Source organism: Pezoporus wallicus, unplaced genomic scaffold (assembly GCF_028554395.1).
Source record: "Pezoporus wallicus isolate ANWC-B61680 ecotype Strahan unplaced genomic scaffold, APGP_CSIRO_Pwel_v1 scaffold_6362, whole genome shotgun sequence".
NCBI classification, from domain to species: Eukaryota; Metazoa; Chordata; class Aves; order Psittaciformes; family Psittacidae; genus Pezoporus; species Pezoporus wallicus.
Genome location: NW_026637663.1, coordinates 9,636,323 through 9,650,412, shown reverse-complemented (window position 1 = coordinate 9,650,412; position 14,090 = coordinate 9,636,323).

The window sequence follows — 14,090 nt, the reverse complement described above, 5'->3', positions numbered from 1 at the left end:
AACCATTTTTTTTTGCAACCAGTGTTAACATTGCAACCATTTGCAGCCATTTGCAGAACATGAATTATTTCTTCTCACTTCAATGTGTCAATGTAATTAATTCATATTGGAGAATAACATTCCAGTTTTAATTTAACTAGGTCCATTTAATTCCGAGTCCTTGCTGGAATGTAGCTTAAACAATGAGTGCATCTTATGAAAATATACAAGAAAATAACATCTGCTGCACTGTATTGGCAACCACCAGGGCTAATGAATGGTTGTCAGTATCAAAACAGATGTCTGTTCACGGTTAAAAAAAAAAATTCTTTACCAGTTTAAGTAAATTCCTAAATTAATTTAACTCTTGTTTGCTGTCTGTGATTCAAATTGTTTGCTATGGTCGAAGTGTAGGTAGACTGAAAGGTTTCTGTTCCCCTTAAGAAGTCTCACTTCAGTGTGACATCTAAGATGCCTTGTGGAATCTGTAAGGACAGTTTGATTTGATGAGGATTATCTGGTCAGTAGGAGAAAACTTTCATCATTTGCTGAGTATAATCATCTTCTTAGGAGTATTACAGTTCAGAATGCTGAAGTGAAAATTGAACGTTTAAGGGAAAGAACACAAATTGTCATATACAATCAAGTGAAATAAAATAGAAGCTACTTCAGTGCACTCCATATGTCACATTCTTAGCAATCCTCAGCCACTAGGTCTTGCATCCTCTTACATCTACTCCACTTCCTACTGCTAACAATGTAGGTACCAACCCTCAAAAGGATGAGCAAACAGCATGCAAGGCCCATAGGACTCACTGAAGAGGCATTAAATTCAGTTCCTTCTTCCTCTTGAGATAAGCAGTTCCTTTAAACCTTTCTTGGTTATCCAGGTCACTATTAGAAAAGTCCATTTTCTAATGAAGAGTTTCATTTTTTTCAGTTGAGACATTCAGTGTACAGAATCTGGTGAGGACTGACCCAGCAATACCAATCCTAGATTATTTCTCTGCATTTATAGAGATTTTTAACCTTATGACAGTGTCTTTAGCCTGCCAAGTTTCACAGCCACATGTCCACCTTCATGCAGATGCATGCATTAGACATGTTTTGAACACATTTTTTCATAATGGTGGCATTAATACTTGAATAACCTCATCATGACATACATTTCTACGTACATTCTCTTTCCTCCAGCACTTTTTCTCCAAAGTATTTAAGAAGATTAACTGATTTTTCAGAATGAATCAGAAAATTACATGTTGTGTTTTATCTTTATCATACTCAGAAAATTAGTGTTACAGCATGTCAATAATTCATGGTGACATATAAATCAGACTGAATTCAGCACAGATCACAGAGTGGCGAACAATGCTCATTATTTAGTTTAGATTTATGGACATCAAGGGGAATTAAAAAGAAAATCTGTAGGTGTTACCAAGGCTTTTGCTGTTTTGTCAGGATAATCCCCGAGTATTGCACATAGTTAAACAATTAGAGAGGTTAAAAACAGTGCACAAGCTTGGTGTCACTCCATGTAAGCAGTCTTTTACCCCTTGCACTGTGAAACCTTACTGGATTGCTGTGTTTTCCTTACTGGAAAGTGCAATCTTTCATTTTGTAGCTGAAGTTTTGTATGTATCTTAACTGTTTGTTGTAGGTATGAACTCCTTACCATAAAGGATTCTCAGTACGATGCTGAACCCAAACACATGAATAAAACCCATGTGAGGATGTTTTTCCAAATGGTTTTCAGTCTCCACAAAGTAGCTTTACCTGAACTACTTAATGGTTCAGAAATATGGTTTTGGGAGTTTTTACCCTCTGATCTTAGTCTGCACGATTAGCAAGCACAATGCACTGATTATCTTGTAGGGGCCACTGAGCTCTGACTTCTTATTTCTTTGATTCTTCTTGTGTTCATTTGCTTCTGCACTATATCTCCCAGTCAACAGCAGGAGCAAGGGAAGGGAGAGGGTACAAATGGAGAGAACTTCCTGTGCTAAGAAATGAACAAAGCTATGGATTATCATTGATTCCATAATTACACTTTATGGCGCATGGGATGTGTGTGAAACCCTGGAAGAATTGTGGTGTGTGGAAAGTTGGTTTCTTTGGCTTCTCAGTCACTGCAGTGATACATTCAGATTTCCTTTTCAGCTTTGTTGTTCCTTAATCTTTTGCAGGGGTAAGTCTTCAGGGGTTCCCGTCTATAAAAACACTTGAACACTTGTGTTCATGTAATTTTTATTCCTTTCACACAGAGTCAGAGAAAAAAATTGCTTCCTTCTCTTATGCCTGGTAATAGCATACGCATTTTACAGCCTCACTAAAATAAAAATCAAGAGACAGAATGTGGCCTCTGCAGTGAGACTGAGCAGAAAGTTTGGCTCACTGTGTTCTGACAGGATGGCAGAACACTCTCTTCTATTCCTGCCTTTTATTCATGTAGAATTGGAAGAACCTCTTTTCTGTATATTTTGTCCTGTGAGATGGAGGGACAGATTTAGGCAGCATGTTTTGGGAGCAAAAAGATGTAGATCCCAGTTACACAGTGGGAGCTGTGTCTTGAGAAAGAATGTCTCAGAAAAGACAGGGACAGGCATTGAGGGGTAGTTGTTTGAACGTGTGCTGGTTTTACAGAGGCTGAGTAGTTAACACAGTCCTTGGCAGTATTGCAGGTGAAATCTAGAGCAGGGATGGAAAAGCACATTCTATCATTACACAGCATTAGTGCATCTGTTACTGGGCTTCCTTGTCCTGTGCTGGTCTGTTAATACACAAGGGAGAGGCGAGAGACAGTGGTGTAGAAAAGTCATTAAACCTCCCAGAATAAATGGTAACCTCTCAAATGCACCCATTCAGGTGACTTGAGGTGACTTAATCACTCTTAATATACACAGGAAGATTTGTAGTAGCGCAGTTTTAATGAGCTCTAAGAGGGGGTTGGACCCACTCATATTGGAAATAGAATGCCAAATTTTCTAATGGGATGGTAATTAGCTCCTGGGACATAGCAGTCGTGATGGATTTTGCATCACTTCCAAGACCTTAAATCTCATTGTGCACTACTCCACACAATTAGTTTTGTCTGCAGCTCATTAAAGTGATTTGGGAATTGCTGGGTGAGGCTGTCTGCTCTGCCTAGATGAGTGCTTTCTGTTTTAAGCTTACTTGTAGTTGACATATAGTCCTTTTCTACAGAAAGTTCCAAGGTTCAATTTTATTGAAAGTACGAGCTGCCTGTAAAATTGCAGATCGCTGGAACTTGTGTTGGCAGGAATGAAGATGCTCTTCCTTGTTGGGGTTTTTCTCTAGGCAGCATTAATTTTTTCAGTGTGGTCTCTGCTAATCCTGATCACCTATGTCTTCACTGGATCTGCGGTGAGCCCTGGCAGATCACTATGTTCTTGCTACTGTTTTTCAATAGCACTTGACCATGTGAGAGTGATTCCCTGCACTATTACACACCACTTAGCCCTAGTGGAGGGTCCTGTAAATGCCACTGAATGCTGCCATGGTACTTTTGATGTCGCAGAATCCAAACTTCTTAAAACTGTATGTACAACTATGGAAGGATTAGGTGCAGCTAATTCAGGAGAAGTTGTTCAACTCCATCTTCTGTAAGTGTGGATTTCAGTTGACTTGTGTTCAGTGTGAAAGTGTATTTCTTTCAAAGCTGGCTATAACAAACTGAAGGCAAGTGCTGCAGTTACTTCAGCACACATAATTTACAGTGGTGTGGGGAAGTAACCCCTTTCATCCCAAAAGAGATGGACATCTGTTGGACGCATTCTTTTCTATGATACCTTTGTTACATGGTGTAACTGGTTTCTACTGATGTGAGAATACAATGTATCTGGTGGCCTCCCATAGATAGACATGTGTTTGATAGAAGTGACCTGTCTCATGTCTCAACAGTGCAAGAGGGAGCTCCAGGAAAATCAAAATCCTGTTTAATTTTGCAAGAGGGAATGTGTCTCATAGTGCCTAGACTGTCATCATCCCCCACGCAACCTTTGTATTCTCTACACGTCTGCTTCAGTTCTGCCTGATGTGCTGAAGAGATGTCATCCACAAGAAAACCCCCATCAATTCACTGGGTACAGAAGTTCTGGTAGATCCAGAAGCAGTCAGAACCTGACCTTGGCTGAACTGATCATGTAAAGATACCAAAGCATCTATTATTGTAGCAGGTTTAGTTGTATCTGTTCCAACTCACAGAAAAATAACTGTAAAGGGAATTATTTTATTAGCTATAATTTTAGTTAAAATCCACTTTAGTCCCTGTCAGAATAATCTCGCCTATTTATATGAGTGATTATAGTAACATAAATCTTTTAGTATTGTGGTTTCTGGACTGACTTGCTTGTGGTTCATTGCAACAAGGTTTTTGTTTGGCTGTTATAAAACCAGTGGGTTTTTTGGTCAGCTTGGTTTGGAGGAAATTATTTGTGGCAAAGTCCCCAACATAGGGAAATGCATCAGTTCTCAAAGTTGTGTAAGGTAGCTTCCCCAGGCTGCCCGGGATTACACAGGAGTGGTGCAGTTAAAAAGAAAAAGCGTGTTCAGAGAAAGAGTCTCAAAGAGACCCTTGTCTTTTTAATGTAGTTCTGTTCCATGTTTTATTCAGTTCACATTTTAATCATGTTTCAAGACTGAAGCAGTCATTCAGAAGAGGAGAGAATCATCCATTCACCTTCATGGATGTAGTGATATATGTTGTAGTTTCTGAGTTACCTGCATCTCTTACTTCCCAGTGGTCCCACCCACAACCTAAGGAGGATGTGTCCCTTGCTGGCTAGTCCTACTGTTCTCTCCCCACTGTGCAATTCCATCTGAGCCTGTCTGCAGTTCTCAGAGGGTGCATCTCTACAATTGCAATGGAGTATGGCATTGAGATGCCAGAGCTGTAAAGGAGTTGCATTGGTATTACCTCCTCTGTGCCTGTCCATGTGCAGATTACAGCTCTGGGAGGATGAAACACCACCATCTTCGTATTCCAACAAGGTATCCTGCAATGCTGACACGCTTGCACTTCATCTGGGTAGGCTCTGCGCTCTCTCTCCAGCATCTCTGCCCTCTGCTCCCAGCATGTGTTGTGGACATGCGCCCTGACTACCTTGAAAGTTTTGATTTTCTCATAGAACCCCAAGTTAAAGCAACAGTTTGCTCTTGACATATTACAACTCATAAACCAGATCATTAGTTCTTGAACAAAACATTTAGGAGTAACCCCCCATCCTTTTAAGCATCCACAGCTTAGTAGTTAGTCCCCTGCCTTTCACTAGGGCTCTTCAAAGGCCAGCACCACAGAGTACTGCATACAGCTGGCTCTGCTTGTTGTGAGATCATTCTTGTTAATACAGATTGACTATCCTCAAACCAGTAGGTGTTATCAACAGGGGCCTATGAATCTAGTTGAAATACTCCATGCTTTTTCTTATGAGAGGAGAATGTGACACCTCAAAAGACTTACCTTCCTTCTTTTGGTATAGAGGATTTACATTAATTAGTTCTCCCTGCCTTAAGTCTGTGAAGGGAGTGGATTTTTATCTTGCTTTTCCAGCTCTGTGGTGTCCTGGGTTCAGCAGTAGCAGTCATGGTTGTTTTTTTTTTTCCTTTGTGCTACCTGGTGCAGTGCTGTGTTTTGACTTCCAGCCTGAGAATAGTGTTGGTGAAGTCGATGTTTTCAGTTGTTGCTATGTGATGTTTACCCTGACCAAGGACTTTGTGAGGCTCATGCTCTGCCAGGGAGGAGGGGAAGCAGAGATGGGGCGCCTGACTCTGGCTAGCCAGGGAGGTATTCCATACCACAGCACGTCATGGGCGGGGTGGGGGGTGACTGGGAGTTACCCGGAAGGACACGGGCTTCCGGGTGGAACTCATCTTCCCTGCCGGTGGTATCGTATTCTCTTCCCTTGTTATTTTCCCTTATCATTGTTGTAGTTGATAGTAGCGGTGGTGATTTGTGTACATTGGTTGCTGGATTGTTCTTGCCTCAACCCGTGGGAGTTGCACTCTTTCGATCCTCCTCCCCGTTCCTCCGGGAGTGGGGGAGAACCCCGGTGGCGGGGGGACACGGACCTCGATTGTTGTCAGCTCGGCACCACTCACTGGGAGTGAGTGAACAAGTTACCTGACTGGGTTTAAACCACGACAGTTCTTTTTGGTGCCCAACGTGGGGCACGAGGGGTTGAGATAAGAACAGATCTGACTGGATTGGTAGTCACTCGTCACAATGCTGATTTATTGGCTCTCAAGGTTGTTCCTCTTGAACTCACAGTTTCAGTATATCGTATCTTACGTCCATCCGGTATTTGCTGTATTAGTGTTTTTCAAGTGTGGGGCTTGGGCTAAGGTTTTTGTCCCATTGTACTTTATGGTAATGACTTGTAATACAATAGAATCATTGATCATGAAACTGATCTGGTTTATGTTCCCAGTGTGGTCACCACCTTTATACTTTGGGAGGTATATGATGGAGGTGCTTAGCAATTACACATCTTTTTTCTCCTTCTCAGGTGCTCAACCTGTGAAGGAGACATTCTTTTACCCTCCCAGTCGTCCCCCCAGACCATTTACATTTGAGAGTTTTGAATTTTTTGAATGGCCTTTTAATGCTGTTGAGACTTGTTTGCTGATGGTGATGGGAATCACCATGCTAACACGCATACAGAGTGTGTTTTGCCCACTACTGATTTCAAGAGTTAAGCAGAGTCAGGTTTGGGTCTTGTCTGGGGTCAAACGACAATGTAGGAGGACCGAGAGATTTTCCCTGAGGCTGGACAGCCATGAGTGGCAGGGTGTGTGGGATAGTATGGGCAAGTATCTAGGTCAGTGGGCCCCTCCAGTACTTTGGAATTTCACTACCGAACAACTGCAAAATCCAGAAGAATTAGTAAAACACTTAAATGAGGTGTGTGGTCATTCTGGCCATATCAGAGATGGACAAATCATGGCAACGTGCTGGGGCTTGGCCTATGCTTACAGGGCCTTGTTCAACACTATCCAGCACCTTCAAAAGGAAAAGAATGTCGGCGGATCTGAGGGCAAAGCGACAGTCGCTACTCAAACTTTGGCTGCAATGAACTGCGCAGCTACCCCAGCAGCAAGTACAGCAGCTGCTCAAACTTCAACTGCAACAGACAGCGCGGTTACCCCAGCTCCAAGCACAGCAGCTGCACCACCCCCAGCAACAAGTACAGTCGCTACTCAAACTTTGGCCTCAATGAACAGAGCAGCTACCCCAGTGGCAAGTACAGCAGCTGCTCAAACTTCAACTGCAACAGACAGCGCGGTTACCCCAGCTCCAAGTACAGCAGCTACACCACCCCCAGCAACAAGTACAGTTGCTACTCAAACCACAGTGATAATCACTGCAGCCAAACCAGAGGACCAATTCGTACCAATATCGGTTGCCCCTGTATGCAAGAGAACAAGCAAAAAGGAGGCAAAAAGGGTGAAGCGAGATGAAGAACCAATGAATTCACCACCCGGTCCAGAATCTGATCAGGAGTCATCATCACATGACGAAGAAGAAGAAGAAGAGGTAACTTCTCGACCTCGGACCTCAACCGAGCTGCGGAATATGCGAAAAGATTTTACCCGTCAACCAGGGGAGCACATCATCACCTGGTTACTCCGATGCTGGGACAATGGGGCCGATGGTCACGAACTAGAAGGTACAGAAGCCAAGCAGCTGGGATCACTTGCTAGAGAAGGGGGAATTGACAAAGCAATCGCAAGAGAGAAAATGTCCCTCAGCCTTTGGAGGCGGCTCTTGGCAGCTGTGAAAGAAAGGTTTCCGTACAAGGACGATGTTACGAGTCGTTCGGCCAAGTGGACTACTATAGACAAAGGCATCCAGTCTCTGAGGGAATCGGCCATCGTAGAGATGATCTATCACATCAAGCCGAATAACGGGGATACACCTATAGATCCAGATGAAGTTGAATGTACACGACCCATGTGGCGAAAACTTACACGGAATGCACCGTCATCATATGCCCATTCATTGGCAACAGTAACCTGGAATGACATAGTACCACTAACAGTGGATGAAATGGTTCATAAACTCTGAGAGTTCGAAGACAACCTCACCCCTTCCATCATCTCAGCTGTGGAAAAACTGTCCCAGGACCTCAAACAATTGAGGGACGATCTATCTGATTTATCCAGCTCCTCACGTGTACCAACACACGTCTCAGCTATTAACAAAAGGCGTCCTATTGTTCAAGAGAGGAGATACAGGAGGTATACGCCACGGGGTACCCTATGGTTTTACCTGCTGGATCACGGAGAAGACATGACAAAGTGGGATGGAAAACCTACTTCAGCTTTGGAGGAACGGGTGAGTGAACTGAAGAGGGGAGCAAGGGCCAAGACTGATCGTCCCATGAGAGCTACGGCTTCAGTCTCTGGTGAGCAGTTTCCCAGATGGAATGGAAGAGCTGATTTTACTCCAGCTCCTGTGATAACGAAGAATAATCCCTTCCACCACGACTTAAGTGTCCAAAGCTGTGACGACCATTAGAGGGGCCCTGCCTCCAGCCAGGTGGAGGTAGGGGACAATCGGATTTACTGGACTGTGTGGATCAGATGGCCTGGCACATCAGTCCCACAGAAGTATAAGGCTCTAGTAGATACCGGTGCACAGTGTACCCTGATGCCATCAAGCTGTCAAGGGGTGGAACCCATCTATATTTCTGGAGTAACAGGAGGATCCCAAGAGTTGACTGTGCTGGAGGCTGAAATCAGCCTGACTGGGAGGGAGTGGCAAAAGCACCCTATTGTGACTGGTGCAGAGGCTCCATGCATCCTCGGCATAGACTACCTCAAGAGAGGGTACTTCAAAGACCAAAAAGGGTACCGGTGGGCTTTTGGTATTGCTGCTTTGGAGACTGAGGAAATTGAGCAGCTGTCCACCTTGCCTGGTCTCTCAGAAGATCCCTCTGCTGTGGGGTTGCTGAAAGTTGAAGAACAACAAGTGCCAATTGCGACCACAACAGTGCACCGGCGGCAATATCGCACCAACCGAGACTCCCTGATTCCCATCCATCAGCTGATCCGTAGACTGGAGAGTCAGGGGGTGATCAGCAGGACCCGCTCACCCTTTAATAGCCCCATATGGCCAGTGCGAAAGTCTAATGGAGAATGGAGACTAACAGTAGACTATCGTGGCCTGAATGAAGTCACACCACCATTGAGTGCTGCCGTACCGGACATGCTAGAACTTCAGTATGAACTAGAGTCAAAGGCAGCCAAGTGGTATGCCACGATTGATATTGCCAATGCATTTTTCTCCATTCCTTTGGCAGCAGAGTGCAGGCCACAGTTTGCTTTTACTTGGAGAGGTGTCCAGTTCACTTGGAACCGACTGCCCCAGGGGTGGAAACACAGCCCTACCATTTGCCACGGACTGATCCAGACTGCACTGGAACAGGGGCAAGCTCCAGAACACCTGCAATACATTGATGACATTATTGTGTGGGGCGATACAGCGGAAGAAGTCTTTGAGAAAGGGAGGAAAATAATCTAAATCCTGCTGAAAGCCGGTTTTGCCATAAAACGGAGTAAGGTCAAGGGACCTGCACAGGAGAGTCAATTTTTGGGAATAAAATGGCAAGATGGACGTAGACAGATCCCCACAGATGTGATCAACAAGATAACAGCAATGTCTCCACCAACTAATAAGAAAGAAACGCAAGCTTTCTTGGGTGCAGTGGGGTTCTGGAGAATGCACATCCCGAATTACAGTTTGATTGTAAGCCCTCTCTATCATGTGACCCGGAAGAAGAATGATTTTAAATGGGGCCCTGAGCAGCAACAAGCCTTTGAGCAAATTAAACGCGAGATAGTTCATGCAGTAGCCCTTGGACCAGTTCGGACCGGACCAGATGTAAAAAATGTACTGTACACTGCAGCTGGGGAGAACGGTCCTACCTGGAGCCTCTGGCAGAAAGCTCCAGGGGAGACTCGAGGTCGACCCCTCGGCTTTTGGAGTCGGGGATATAAAGGATCTGAGGCCAGCTATACCCCAACTGAGAAAGAGATACTGGCAGCCTATGAAGGGGTTCGAGCTGCTTCGGAAGTGATTGGCACTGAAGCACAGCTCCTTCTGGCACCCCGGTTGCCCGTGCTGGGCTGGATGTTCAAAGGCAGGGTCTCCTCTACGCATCATGCAACTGATGCTACATGGAGTAAATGGGCTGCACTAATTACACAACGAACTCGAATAGGAAATCCCAGTCGTCCAGGCATTCTAGAAGTCATCATGGACTGGCCAGAGGGCAAAGATTTCGGAATGTCACCAGAGGAGGAGGTGGTGCGCGCTGAAGAGGCCCCACCATATAATAAACTGTCAGAAAGTGAAAAGCAGTATGCCTTGTTTACTGATGGCTCTTGCCGTATTGTGGGAAAGCATCGGAGATGGAAGGCAGCTGTATGGAGTCCTGGACGACAAGTTGCAGAAACTGCTGAAGGAGAGGGTGAATCGAGTCAGTTTGCCGAGGTGAAAGCCATCCAGCTGGCCCTGGACATTGCTGAACGAGAAATGTGGCCAGTACTTTATCTCTATACTGACTCATGGATGGTGGCAAATGCCCTGTGGGGGTGGTTGAAGCAATGGAAGCAGAGCAACTGGCAATGCAGAGGTAAACCCATCTGGGCTGCTGCACTGTGGAAAGATATTGCTGCCAGGGTGCAGAACCTGGTGGTGAAGGTACGTCATGTAGATGCCCATGTACCCAAGAGTCGGGCCACTGAGGAACACCAGAACAGCCAACAAGTGGATAAAGCGGCTAAGATTGAAGTGGCTCAGATGGACTTAGATTGGCAACATAAAGGTGAATTATTTTTGGCCCGGTGGGCCCATGACACTTCAGGCCATCAGGGCAGAGATGCAACATACAGGTGGGCCCGTGATCGAGGGGTGGACTTAACAATGGACACTATTGCCCAGGTTATTCATGAGTGTGAAACATGTGCTGCAATTAAACAAGCCAAGCGGTTAAAGCCTCTTTGGTATGGAGGACGATGGTTGAAGTATAAATATGGGGAGGACTGGCAGATTGACTATATCACACTGCCACCAACCCACCAAGGCAAGCGCCATGTGCTTACCATGGTGGAAGCAACCACCGGGTGGCTGGAAACATACGCTGTGCCCCATGCCACTGCCTGGAACACTATCCTGGGCCTTGAGAAACAGATTTTGTGGCGACACGGCACCCCAGAGAGAATTGAGTCAGACAATGGGACTCATTTCCGGAATAACCTTATAGATATTTGGGCCAAAGAGCATGGCATTGAGTGGGTATATCACATCCCCTACCATGCACCAGCCTCTGGGAAAATCGAACGGTACAATGGGCTGTTAAAAACTACACTGAGAGCAATGGGTGGGGGAACTTTCAAGCATTGGGATACACACTTACCAAAGGCCACCTGGTTGGTCAACACCAGAGGATCTGCCAACAGGGCTGGCCCAGCCCAGTCAGAACTTTTACATATTGTAGAGGGGGACAAAGTTCCCGTGGTGCATATGAAGAATTTGCTGGGGAAGACAGTCTGGGTAATTCCTGCTTCAGGTAAAGGCAAACCCACTCGTGGGATTGCTTTTGCTCAGGGACCTGGATATACTTGGTGGGTAATGCAGGAAGATGGGGAAGTCCGATGTATACCTCAAGGGGATTTGATTTTAGGGGAAAACAGCCAGTGAATTCAATTGTATGCCGTTGCCTGCTGTGTAATGCTTTTATAGCCCATCAACTAGATGTCTCCAGGTCACCAGCGACTGGCTCTGACTTCCCTCCAGCCATCATCCCAACAGAGAATGAACTTTGAATATCATGGACCGAATGGACTCGGCAGCATTATAGGGATTGGTCCATGCACTAAGAAAATGATCTTTTCCTCTTGGTCTGTATGTATATGGATGTATATATATGGGAGAGCAATGGTGTATTGAAAATGTGGGATCTGAGCACGACGTGAATGGTATGGAATAAGGGGTGGATAATGTCCTGGGTTCAGCAGTAGCAGTCATGTTTATTATTTTTTTTTTTTTTTTTCCTTTGTGCTAGCTGGTGCAGTGCTGTGTTTTGACTTCTAGCCTGAGAATAGTGTTGGTGAAGTCGATGTTTTCAGTTGTTGCTAAGTGATGTTTACCCTGACCAAGGACTCTGTGAGGCTCATGCTCTGCCAGGGAGGAGGGGAAGCCGGGAGGAAGCAGAGATGGGGCGCCTGACTTGGGCTAGCCAGGGAGGTATTCCATACCACAGCACGTCATGGCCGGGGTGGGGGGTGACTGGGAGTTACCCGGAAGGACACGGGCTTCCGGGCGGAACTCGTCTTCCCTGCCGGTGGTATCGTATTCTCTTCCCTTGTTATTTTCCCTTATCATTGTTGTAGTTGATAGTAGCGGTGGTGATTTGTGTACATTGGTTGCTGGACTGTTCTTGTCTCAACCCGTGGGAGTTGCACTCTTTCGATCCTCCTCCCCGTTCCTCCGGGAGTGGGGGAGAACCCCGGTGGGGGGGGACACGGACCTTGATTGTTGTCAGCTCGGCACCACTCACTGGGAGTGAGTGAACAAGTTACCTGACTGGGTTTGAACCACGACAGTTCTTTCTAAGGACAGAAAGTCCTTAGCTGTACGTACAGCTGTCAGAAAATTCATACAGTACTTTTTGAGTTTTCCACAATTCTGGAGCATCTGTCACGCTGTCACACAGTAAATACTGATTTACTGTATTATACTATAGACACTTTCTGCCAATCCATTCAATAACGGCTATTTAGGGTTTGATTTTTATCACACTAGCAAGCTTTTGAAGAACAGGGTAATGTAGACTACAAAGAAATTTTTCTTGCCCCTTCAGCCAAGGAAGGAACTGTTTAAGTACAAGCAAAGATGTGTGCCTGTAGATAGCAACGAAAAGTCAGGCAAATGACAGAAATTGCAGTGTTCAAGACACAGAGCCTTGGGTGACATGGTTTAGTGCAAGGTGTCCCTGCCCATGGCAGGGGTTGGAACTAGGTGATCTTAAGGTCCTTTCCAACCCTAACTATTCTGTGATTCTATGAAATTGCAAGTCCTGTTCAGTTATTTGAGAAATAACAATTCAATCCTGCTGTAAAATGTCTAGTACTTTCAGGGTGGTAGAGGAGGATGGTTTGGTTTTTGACTCTGTGAGCTGGTTTGCCAGTTCTGACTCCTTGCTATCTCAGCAGCCACAAAACACAACCACCATTGATGCGGCTGTAGAAAAATCTACAGTGAGTTTTCCCATCAGGGACCATGAATGCTGTGTCATGCTGCTTTCTGAGAATGAATTCTGAAATTGTATCTGGTGCTGTGTACCTTTATCGTTTACTTCTTCCTCTTCAGGAGAAAGTTGAGTGAAGGGAACTTTGTAGACTTATTTACATCTCAGTGCAGTATGAAGGGGTACAAGAGCACCTTCTTCCTCTCAATGAAGCTGCAAGCTTCCATCTTGTCTTCTTACAGCATTTTTTTAAGTCAAGAAGGCTTTTGGGATCATACCTGCCAGCCCCGTGAACAACTTTTGGGGTGGACCAACAGGCTCAGGCAGATTAGCAGGAGAGCACTGATCTCAGAGGTGTTATAATCCCACTAGCTTCAGGAGGAAGCCAAGGAGGAGGGAAGAGAGAGCCCATCCACAAGAAAAAGACCTGCAGTACAGTTTTGTGCTGGTTTAGGCAGCAAAGAGTACACATAGGAGAAGAATAGTATAATGCCCTAATGCTGAAAGGTTATATGTGCAGCCCTGCCATCCTATTAAATATCAGCAAGCCCAACCACAAAACACAGTTCACATAAAATAGGTTTGATTATCTTTGCTGCCCTTGGAACTGCTTGTTTATGTTGAGACAATTGCAGTAATTCCCTTCAGTGGAGGTTCTGTGAAAGAAGAAAAGCACTTCTACTCATTTTGGGACTACAGGACACATCTGATGTTTTGATTTTTCATGTCACGTACTCAGAGGATATGGAGGTGCTCCTCTGTTCCTGTGGTCTGTGGGGCCATCCAGTTTTCCATCTGAGGTCCCCTCAATAACCTTAAGGGATTTGCCACCTTGACAGACTG